Raw genomic sequence first — 9,862 nt, forward strand, 5'->3', positions numbered from 1 at the left:
AATAATTTTTTAAGATGTAAACATTCACCAAAGTTTCAAACTACACTTTTTAAAAATTTATATATTAATTGGTACATTCAAGGTATATAATACATTTACATTTATCATTGGGTGTTTGTACCTGTACATGATGTATCTTGGTTCTTATTTTTCCCCCATTACCTACACACCCTTCAACCCCACCACCCTTCCCTATTTGCACAGACTTTGTTTCCATTTTTTTTTTCTTTGCTCATAATTTTTCCTTTCCCTTCTTCCCTTTCCCCTTCCCCTCCCTCCACTCCTACACCTTTGGACCTTTTCCTATTTCAAATTATCAATTATTCATTTTCATCATTTTCATCCTTATTTATACTTTCAGTTTCTCACACTAGAGAAACTATTCGGTATTTACACATGTGTGTCCTATTTATTTCACTTAAGAGTATAGCCTCAATATGCATCCATTTAGCTATAAATGACTCTAGTTTCTCGTTCTTTATGGCTGAGTAGTACTCCATTTTATAAAAAACCCCACATCTTCTTTATCCAGTTTCCAGTTGATGGGCACTTGGGCTGTTTCCAAACTTTAGCTAATACAAACTGTGCTGCTATAAACATAGTGCACATATATCGCTGTGGTACGATACTTTTAATTCTTTGGGGAAGATACCCAGTAGGGGAATAGCTGAGTCAGATGGGACCTCTAGCGCTAGTTCTTTGAGGTATCTCCATACGGATTTCCACAGTGGTTGCACCAGTCTGCACTCCCACCAACAATGGAGAAGCGTTCCTTTCTCTCCACACCCCCACCAGCATTTGTTATTGGTTGATTTCTTGATAGTGGCCGTTCTTTGTGGGGTGAGGTGGAATCTCAGAGTTGTTTTCATCTGCATCTCTCGAATGACCAGTGATGTTGAACATTTTTTCATATATTTATTTGCTGTTTTTACTTCTTTGTCTGAGAAATGTCTGTTCATTTCGGATGCCCATTTTTGAATTGGGTCTTTGAATTGGGGGGGTCTAATTTTTTTCAATTCTTTATATAGTCTAGATAGTAGACCTTTGTCTGAGGTACAGCTGCTAAAAATTTCTTCCCATATTGTAGGTTGTCTCTTAGCTCTGTTGGTAGTTTCTCTTGCAGTGCAGAAGCTTTTTAATAAGATGAGATTCTAGCTGTTGATTCTTTGTGTTAGCTCCCGTGCTACTGAAGATTTGTTCATAAAGTCTTTTCCTATGCCGATGTCATTGAGAGTTCTACCTAACTTATCTTCCAGCAAGTTTAGTGTCAAACTATACTTTTGTATCACACCTCACACATTCCTAGCAGCATCGTTCACAACAGCCAAAAGAAGGAAAACCTAGGGCCAGGGATTTTTAGCTCAGTGGTGCTGCCGCCTGCCTCGCAAGCGCATCCTGAGTTCAAGTCGTGGTACCAAAAAAAAAAAAAAAAAAAAAAAAAAGAAAGACAATCAAAATGTTATTTGACAGAAGAATGGAAAAACAAAATGCAGTATATGGGTATAATAGACCGTTAGTCAGCCTTAAAAAGAAATGAAATTCTGATACACGCTGCAACATAGATGAACTCTGAGGAAGTTATGCTAAGTTTTTAAAAAAATAGAAAAAGACAAATACTATATGATTCCACTTATATAAAATACCTAGAATTGTCAACTTCATAGAGACAGAAAAAAAAGTGGAAGTTTCCAGGGACTGAGGGAGGGGAAAATGGGAAATTATTGTTTAACAAGTATACAGTTTCAGTTTTGCAAATGAAAGAAGCATTCTGGAGATTAGTTGCACAACTATATGAGTGTACTTAACACCAATAAAGTGTACACTTAAGGCCAAGGATGTAGCTCCGAGGCACTGCGCCTGCCTGGGAAGTGCAAGGTCCTGAGTTCAATTCTCAATAGCAGAAAAAATAAAAAGAAAAAAGAAAATAAAGTGTACTCTTGAAATGGTTGGGATAGTAAATATTATGTGTGTGTATTTTACTGAATTTTTAAAAAATCCAGCAGACAACATAAAATGTAAGAATGCAAAATACTTGGCTGATCCAAAAGAAAGAAGAAAAAGAGAACAAGAAAAGGGCAAAACTGAAGTAGGGTAAAAAGAAAACAAGTAGAAATATTGCGGATATAAATTGTTTGAAATCATATCTCTAATGATATCAAATGTGATGAACTAAATACTCTAATAAAAAGAGAAAACAGACTGAATTGAAACAAAAAAATCACTCACTTATTTGATGTTTTAAAGAGACATTTTAAGGAAATGTAAATTTAAAAAGGTAAAATGGAAATATTCTAGCAAAGAAATAAGAAATAATACCTATCTATACAAAAAAAATACCAAGAAAAAAATCACAGACCAATCTCTCATGACCACAAATTCAGTAAGCCTAAATAAAATGTTAGCAAATCAGCTGGGGATTTTAGCTCAGTGGCACCACGCCTGCCTTGCCAGCACAAGGTCCTGAGTTCGATCCCTGGTACAAAAAGAAAAAAAGCAAAGCAAATCCAGCAATAAAAAGAATAACAAATCATAACCAAGGGTTCCATATTCTAGAAATACAAATAGATTTAATATTTAAAAATCAGAACAGCTGAAATTTTTTAAAACACTGATAGTAACAAGTGTTGGCGAGTTTGTAAAGCAGCTGACAAGGACAGCATGAAATAGAAAAATTATAGACTTGTGTCATTCCTGAATATACATGCAAATATTGAAAATAAACTACAACTCTAGCAATGGCATTTACTCTAGGAAAGCAAACATTGAGATTACTCAAAAAGTAATTTACTACATTGATAAATTAAAGAGAAAAAAATAATCATCTTAGTAGACGTAATATGGCATTTGAACAACTGCCATGTCCATTCATTCATGATAAAGGGACTTCTTGGATTAAAAAGTGATAAACATCCCAAAATAATAGTAAATACCTTACCCAATAGTGAAATACTAAAAGTTATTCCTTGAAATTGAGAACGAGACATAGATGTCCACCACCATTGCTTCCCTCAGAACTGCTTTCATTGTGTCACGTGGGTTTTAGTATGTTGTGCTTCCAATGTCATTTGTTTTGGTTTTTGTTTGTTTATTTGGGGTTTTTTTTGCCTTGTTTTTTTTTGTTTTTTTGAGAAAGGGTCTTACTATATATTTTCTGTATTCAGAAAATCTGAATACAATTTTATATAGACATTTGTAGGACAAAGAAATTTATGTTCCAACATTCAACAATTAAGAATTCTTAACACCCTACCGTTGTAACAGTGCAATTTAAATATGATGTAGAGAGTGATTTTTCCCTTAAAAACAGCTATGCAAATGACATATACATAGACATATTTTGAAATTAACTGTGGGTATATTGGTTAGCTTAGTTGGGGCAAGTATTTCTATGAATAGAGAAATCACATCAAGATTTGGAACTTACATACATACAATTTGAACTTATACCTAAATAAAGCTGGAGAAGAACAAAAGTAGCCTCCTCAGTGATGAAACATTGAAAGTTGAGGATTCTCAGGCATCAGAGGAGGGTGAGCTATGTCCAGACCTTCACCAGGGCATGAGCTCTGGATGCCAGGAGATTGATGGTGCCAAACACCACTTGCTTCTGCCCGGAACAACAAGTATGGCGATGCAGGGAGCCCAATGCACTGTTGTTCCAGCTCTATACAGGGGCTAGATGGACACCAGCACCTCGATGATGAGGTTTTTCTGGATAGGGCTTCTAGATGAAACAGCTAAAGTATTTGGGACTTACTTCTGTATTTGAACTACTAGGATGCAGGTTCAGCTCTTCAGATTCAGAAAAATAAAATGCTTTCTGTTATGAGTGAATCCATTTTTATATGCTATTTGATGAGAAAAATTTAGCTCCCATGAAGCATCATTTGATGCTGTCCAGGTAAATCCCAATAGCAGTCATTGTTCCATCTGCCTCCATGTTATACTCTGATCCTTGTTCATCATTATAGCCAAGGTTTGAGTGGATCAAAATGATACATCTTTTCATCCAGAACAAAGGGAGAACCCAAAAAACTTCCAAACTACAATACTTTGAAGTTCAGTGTTTTTTGTGTGTCATTATTTTCATTGAATGAATAAAAAGCATTTTAGAACATGAAGCAGAAGAGGCCAGTGAGGATCTCAGTGTTGATTGCCCCATTGTATTTTCAGGCCTGAGTTGTTCACTGTCTAATCATGTTATCACTTGTCCTAGCCTGAGTGGAAGATCAAGTGCAAAGATCACAGTGCAGACAGCAGGGTCCTCTCACAGGACTGCTCAGTGTGCTTCTCCAGTTTGGTCAGATCCAGCACCTGAGGTTCTCTCAACAGCACAGGTGTCTGTTAAGGTGGAACATGTCTCCTTGTGGTGCCTGGCTTTGTTCTTATCCTGAAGTGACCCCAAATATTTTCAAAACATATGTGTGATAGATGTCTAGTGTTTCAGGAAATGGGTATAAAATATACAACATATACAAAATACCCAGCAAGGATAATAACTACTTCACCATAACAAGAACAGGCAAGAAAATATATCAGGACAAATAAAATAGATGATTAACAGGTATTGATTCTAATATAAGAACATACAGCAAATAAATTAAATCACTTTTACCTGATACATTTCCATTCATGTTTTAATCAAGAAAATACTTGACTGTGAACTGAGAATATCTGTTAAACACTCTTCACAGAGCAGCATTGATCTCCCGGTCATGTAGACAGGAGATATTGGGATTCACAAATGGGAGCACCATGCTGTAGAACATGGCAGTCTGGAGATTCTTAAGGGATAGTTTATTTTGCAATGAAACCTAAGTAATCTATTGCCCTCGAAATGAGAAACAGCAGGAGAATGGACAAGTGCAGGGTACAGGTGGATAGAGCTTTGTTTTGGGCTTCCACTGAATGCATTTTAAGCACATTTAAAATATGTTAATATGTGACATAAACATAAAGGAAAAACAGAGTAACACAAGACAAATGCTTATACTGATGATCACAAATTCTGAAAACTGGGCATCTGAAGATGAAATCCTCAGAATTTGAGGAACATCACAGAAATATTGCTGGACCACACTGGTCTTGGTGAAGGGAACCCTGAATGGAGCACCTGTGTGGCTAGCAGAGTAGACCAGATGAGATGGCCTGAAGCCAATTGCTGCATGGGAGCACAGACTTGGGGTGATGATGAGTCTGTAGTGCAGAGGGTGACAAATGACCACATAGTGGTCATAGTGCATGACCACCAGGAAGGTAATCTCCAGAGCTCTAAAACGTGTATATAAGAAATATATACAGCACACTGTCAGGGATATGGTCTTACTGCCTGTCATGGATTTCACTATAGCTCTGGAGACAATACCTGAGATGTTGCCAAGGTCTAGGAGGGACACATTGATTACAACAAAGTACATGGGAGAGTTCATGATGAGAGCAAGAGTCAGAAATTCCCTGTTAGTGGTCCCAGATAAATCACTAATAACAGCACACCTTGCAGAACCTGGAGCTCCTGCAAGCCTGTGACATCCACAAGGAAGAATTCTGTGAAGATGGTGAGGTTGTCCATGTCTGCCATCCTGCCACTGTCTCTATGGAGTAAGAGGTTAAGTTGGGCAGAGGATGCTACAAGAAGAATGTAGAGCTCCTGGAAATAGTGCAGCATGGCTCTTAATCAAGAAATCAGTATAGAACAAATTCATAAACTAAAGCATTCTGAAATCCAGTATATGTGCATATTTCTCTTCCTTTCCCAAACTGCTGATAGATATTCTGTTAGGTTCTACATTCATAGTCTGAGAATGACACCAACCAGTCACCCCACACCATACTCCCCCTTCAGGTGCTCTCAATAAGTGTGTGTGTGAGCATTTTATTTCCCTCTTTGCATCATCATCTATGACATTTGATTCAGGTCATACAAATTCTCCTTTCCTGTTGGCGATGTGTAGACTGTTCCCATCTTGTGCTTTCTTGTCTGCATGTTTTAACTTGAAACCAACAAAGAGACTTCTTGAAATATGCCTCTGAAGTGCAACCTTCTGCTATGCATGGATTCTGATTTATTTATTTATTTATTTATTTATTTATTTATTTATTTTTGTTAAATTCTTTTATTGGTACATTGTAGGTTTACAACACAATTACATTTCTCATTGGGAAATGTACCTTTACATAATGCATCTTGGTTCTTATTTTTTCCCCATTCCTAGCCCTCCCTTCACCCCCTGATTCTGATATTTATTTAGGTGCCACTTTTCTCTCTGAACTTCACTCTACTTGCTTTCAAACCTTTTGCAAAAATCTCCTCATTCTAAAATTAATATTGTAAATTTAACTTACTTATCTGAACTTGTTTGAAGCATTCCAAATTGTATGTAATTTGTTTAGAAATTATCTTTCAGTTCTAAAATTAGTTACATAGAGATCTTATCTCAGTATTATTTTATTTTCATTGTTGAAAAACAAAATAGAAATACAATATATAAACTACTAGCATCTATGTATTTGTTAATACTATATATGTAATTTGACATTTCAAAAAACATTTATAATTTTTCATTTTTTCCATGCATAATAATAATTATTTGCTTAGTCATACATTCGTATGACTTTCTTGTTCTTTATAGAATATTTTATGTGAATGGATTTCTCTGAATAACATGTGGTTACTTCTTTTCAGCACAGAATGTTACTATCAAAATCAATACTAACTGATAAGTTGATACTGTTAACATCCAGTAGGTTACTCCTGCAAACCACACTTATATCTAGTTTTACTTTCCTTTATCTAAATAACAGATATGGACCATGAAAATCTCTTTCCCATTCTCCATCTCTTCTTATTACATATCATAAGTGCTAAATTCATTTCTAATCTCTTTTTTTGGTCCTGGGGATCAAACTTGAAACCTTGCACTTGCAAAACAGGTGGTGGAATCTCTGAGCTAAATCCCCTGACCCCATTTCTATTTTTCACAAGCATGGTGATCCAGTGGACCAGAGGAAATCTAAGGATTGTTCCTTCTAAATCTCCTTAATTTTCTTAGTAGTATTTTGAAATTATTTTGCTTGCGATTTAAAATGTGGACAACAGAATGATTGCAAATACTAATTCTCCAGAAATTATTAAATGACTGAAAGCCAATAATATATCTAAAAATTTAACATTATTAAATAAATTTAAAATCCAAAAACTATGAATATTTTTGATGATTGAAATATGATCCCCTTTGAGAATCTTCCATGAGAGACTGAGAACAATGTATTCTGTATCTGTTGGATGGAACCGTGACCAGAAGTTGGAGAAACAGTGGACAGGAAGGACAAGAACCTGAGGAAACTAAGGTAAGCCCTGAGAAAGTGGGAGGACATGGGACAGAACCTCACTGAAGTCTGGCTGGACTTGAGCATGCACAGAGTCTCTTCTCCTGACATCAGAGGCCTGGCTGAAAATGGCAACCACAGGGTTTCATTCTCATGTGCCCAGCAACACAGCCCACTGAAGTCTGCATAAAAAATCCTAAGCTTGATGCCTCCATCCCTCCCTGCCCTGGAGCTCCCTCAGCAGGTAAGGCCTTTTCTTTGTTTTCTCTGAGAAGCTACCTTGGTGCATCCCCATTGCTGCTGTCCTATTGTTACTTCCCATAATTTTGTTCCAATGTACAGAACTCTTTGAGGCTGTCTTGTTAGGCCTGCCTTGGGTCGGCAACTCCCTCAGCTTTGGTGTTGTCATGTATTTATCTCTCCTTCATTTCTAAAGGAGAGAATCACACTCCAAAACACTCATGATGGAAATTCTTTTTCCCTTCAGCACTATGAAGCCATCACCCCATTCTCTCTGGGCTTGAAAGGTCAGAAGTCTGCTCAGTTTTTGGGAGATTTTTCAGCTGTATGGCTTTCTTTTCTCTTGGTTGGTTTGTGGATTCTTTTTTCATTTGACAATTTATAATATATTTTGTAGTATGATTTTTGTTTGCTTGTTTGTTTGCTTTGGACATGGTTGGAGTTTTGGCACTTTCTAAATCTTTATGACTGTGTTCCTCCCATGCTTTGGAAAGCTTTTTCCCTGGGAAAAATAAGAGACAAGTTTCTGCATTTGCCATGACTCTGGGATTGGGCTAAGTAAGTCGTACATCCTAAGCTCCAGCCCCAACCACAAGAGAAAGCAAGAGGAGTGTGGCAGATACATTCATAGAAAATTTCTGAATGTTCCCTAAATCTCTAGGACAGTGTCTGCTAAAGGTATCCTCTGCCAAAACCTGGAGCAGGGGACTTCTTCAAATAAGAAAGGAGCTGGGCTGGAGATTTAGCTCAGTGGTGGTGCCACCTGCTTCACAATCTCAAGGTGCCAAGAACAAAGAAAAACCTGACAGAGCTCAATGAGCTACAAAACACAAGAAATTTCCAACCAAATAAAAGCAATAAACACATGAATGAACAAAACAGAGTTTTCTACTGAACCTGTAGAAAAACAAAACTAATGAGTTTTAAAAGCTAAAAATATATTAAAAGAATATTTATATAATTTTGGAGCAAAGATATTCCACTTTCTTCCATCTTCAAGGTGGAGAACCAGTCATATTGGTGAATAATTTAGTCTACTCATGAATGCCTGTGAGGGGGAGATCCAAGGACAGAAGTTGCAATCTAAGTCCAAGGCCATGATCCTGGAGCTCCCATGTTCTGGAACAGGAGAACATGGGCATCCAATCTCACAGGGAACCCACTCCCTTCTCCCCTGGTTTTGTTTATCCCAGCCCTCACTGTGTTCAAAGACACTGGCCTGTATTAGTGAGGGCAATGTTCTTTACCTATTCTGCTGTTTCAAATGCTCATATTTTCTAGAATGTCCCTCACTGAACTTCTGTTGAAGATGTTCTACTTGATATCTAGGCCTTCATGAGCCTAAGAAAATTGATGCATAAAATTCATTGCTGGCCAACTTTTTGGCAATATTGGTGTGATGTCTTAAAAATGGCACATCATGTTCAGTACTGTGAGTGGTACATCTAATAAAGATGTATAACATGTCCAACCGAGTCTTAATAATAAACTTACTATATTCCAAAGTTGCAAATTTGTCAGTATAAAACATACAAAGTATGGAGCTGTTTAATATATCATCTGCATAAATAACACACACCTAACTTAAAGTTAAGTGTGTTAAAAGGAAATAAGTAAAATACATTTATACTTGGAAGATATCCTCCAAATAAAGAAAAGTTTTGTCTTTCTTTTTGCCAATAATATGAAGGTGAAGCTAAGCAAAATCTGTACAAGGAATATAATTCTGGGAACCAGTGAAAAAACTTAAGAGGACAAAAGTAAAAATGTGGCCACTCTTTCCTTTCATATGACAGTGAGACTACAGATATTTGGAATATTAGGGAACATGTTCTGTCCCAATGCTGATAAAGTGTACCACAAGAAAGTCCAGGATTCTTGAAAAGATGACAGAAAAAATTGCCAATTGCAGGTTGTGGAGTGACATGGTTTGCTTCTGCCTACCTTCTAGGGATTACTGGAAATGAACTTCACTAATTATCAAGAGTAAGCTCTGTGACTAATGTATGTATATGAAATTACTCCAAACAGTGAAGGAAACTGCTATCAATACAATTACACAAGCAAGGTAAGACATGGTTTTCTCCAGGAAAAACAATAGTGTATGAACATGTGATAGCTAACTGTGGTGTCAGGCTGGATAAGACATGCCCAGGTGATGAGTTTGGCACAGTTCATTTTGAAGGTTGCTGTTTTTTGTCTTGATTTCATTGAATAAGGAAAGAGTTTTAGCATATGCAGCAGAAGGGGCTGGCCAGGCTCTCAGTGTTGATCACCCCATTATGTCCTCAGGCCT

Source organism: Heterocephalus glaber, unplaced genomic scaffold (assembly GCF_053883595.1).
Source record: "Heterocephalus glaber isolate CG9 unplaced genomic scaffold, H.glaber_assembly_v1.0 deba00001532, whole genome shotgun sequence".
Classification (NCBI taxonomy): Eukaryota; Metazoa; Chordata; class Mammalia; order Rodentia; family Bathyergidae; genus Heterocephalus; species Heterocephalus glaber.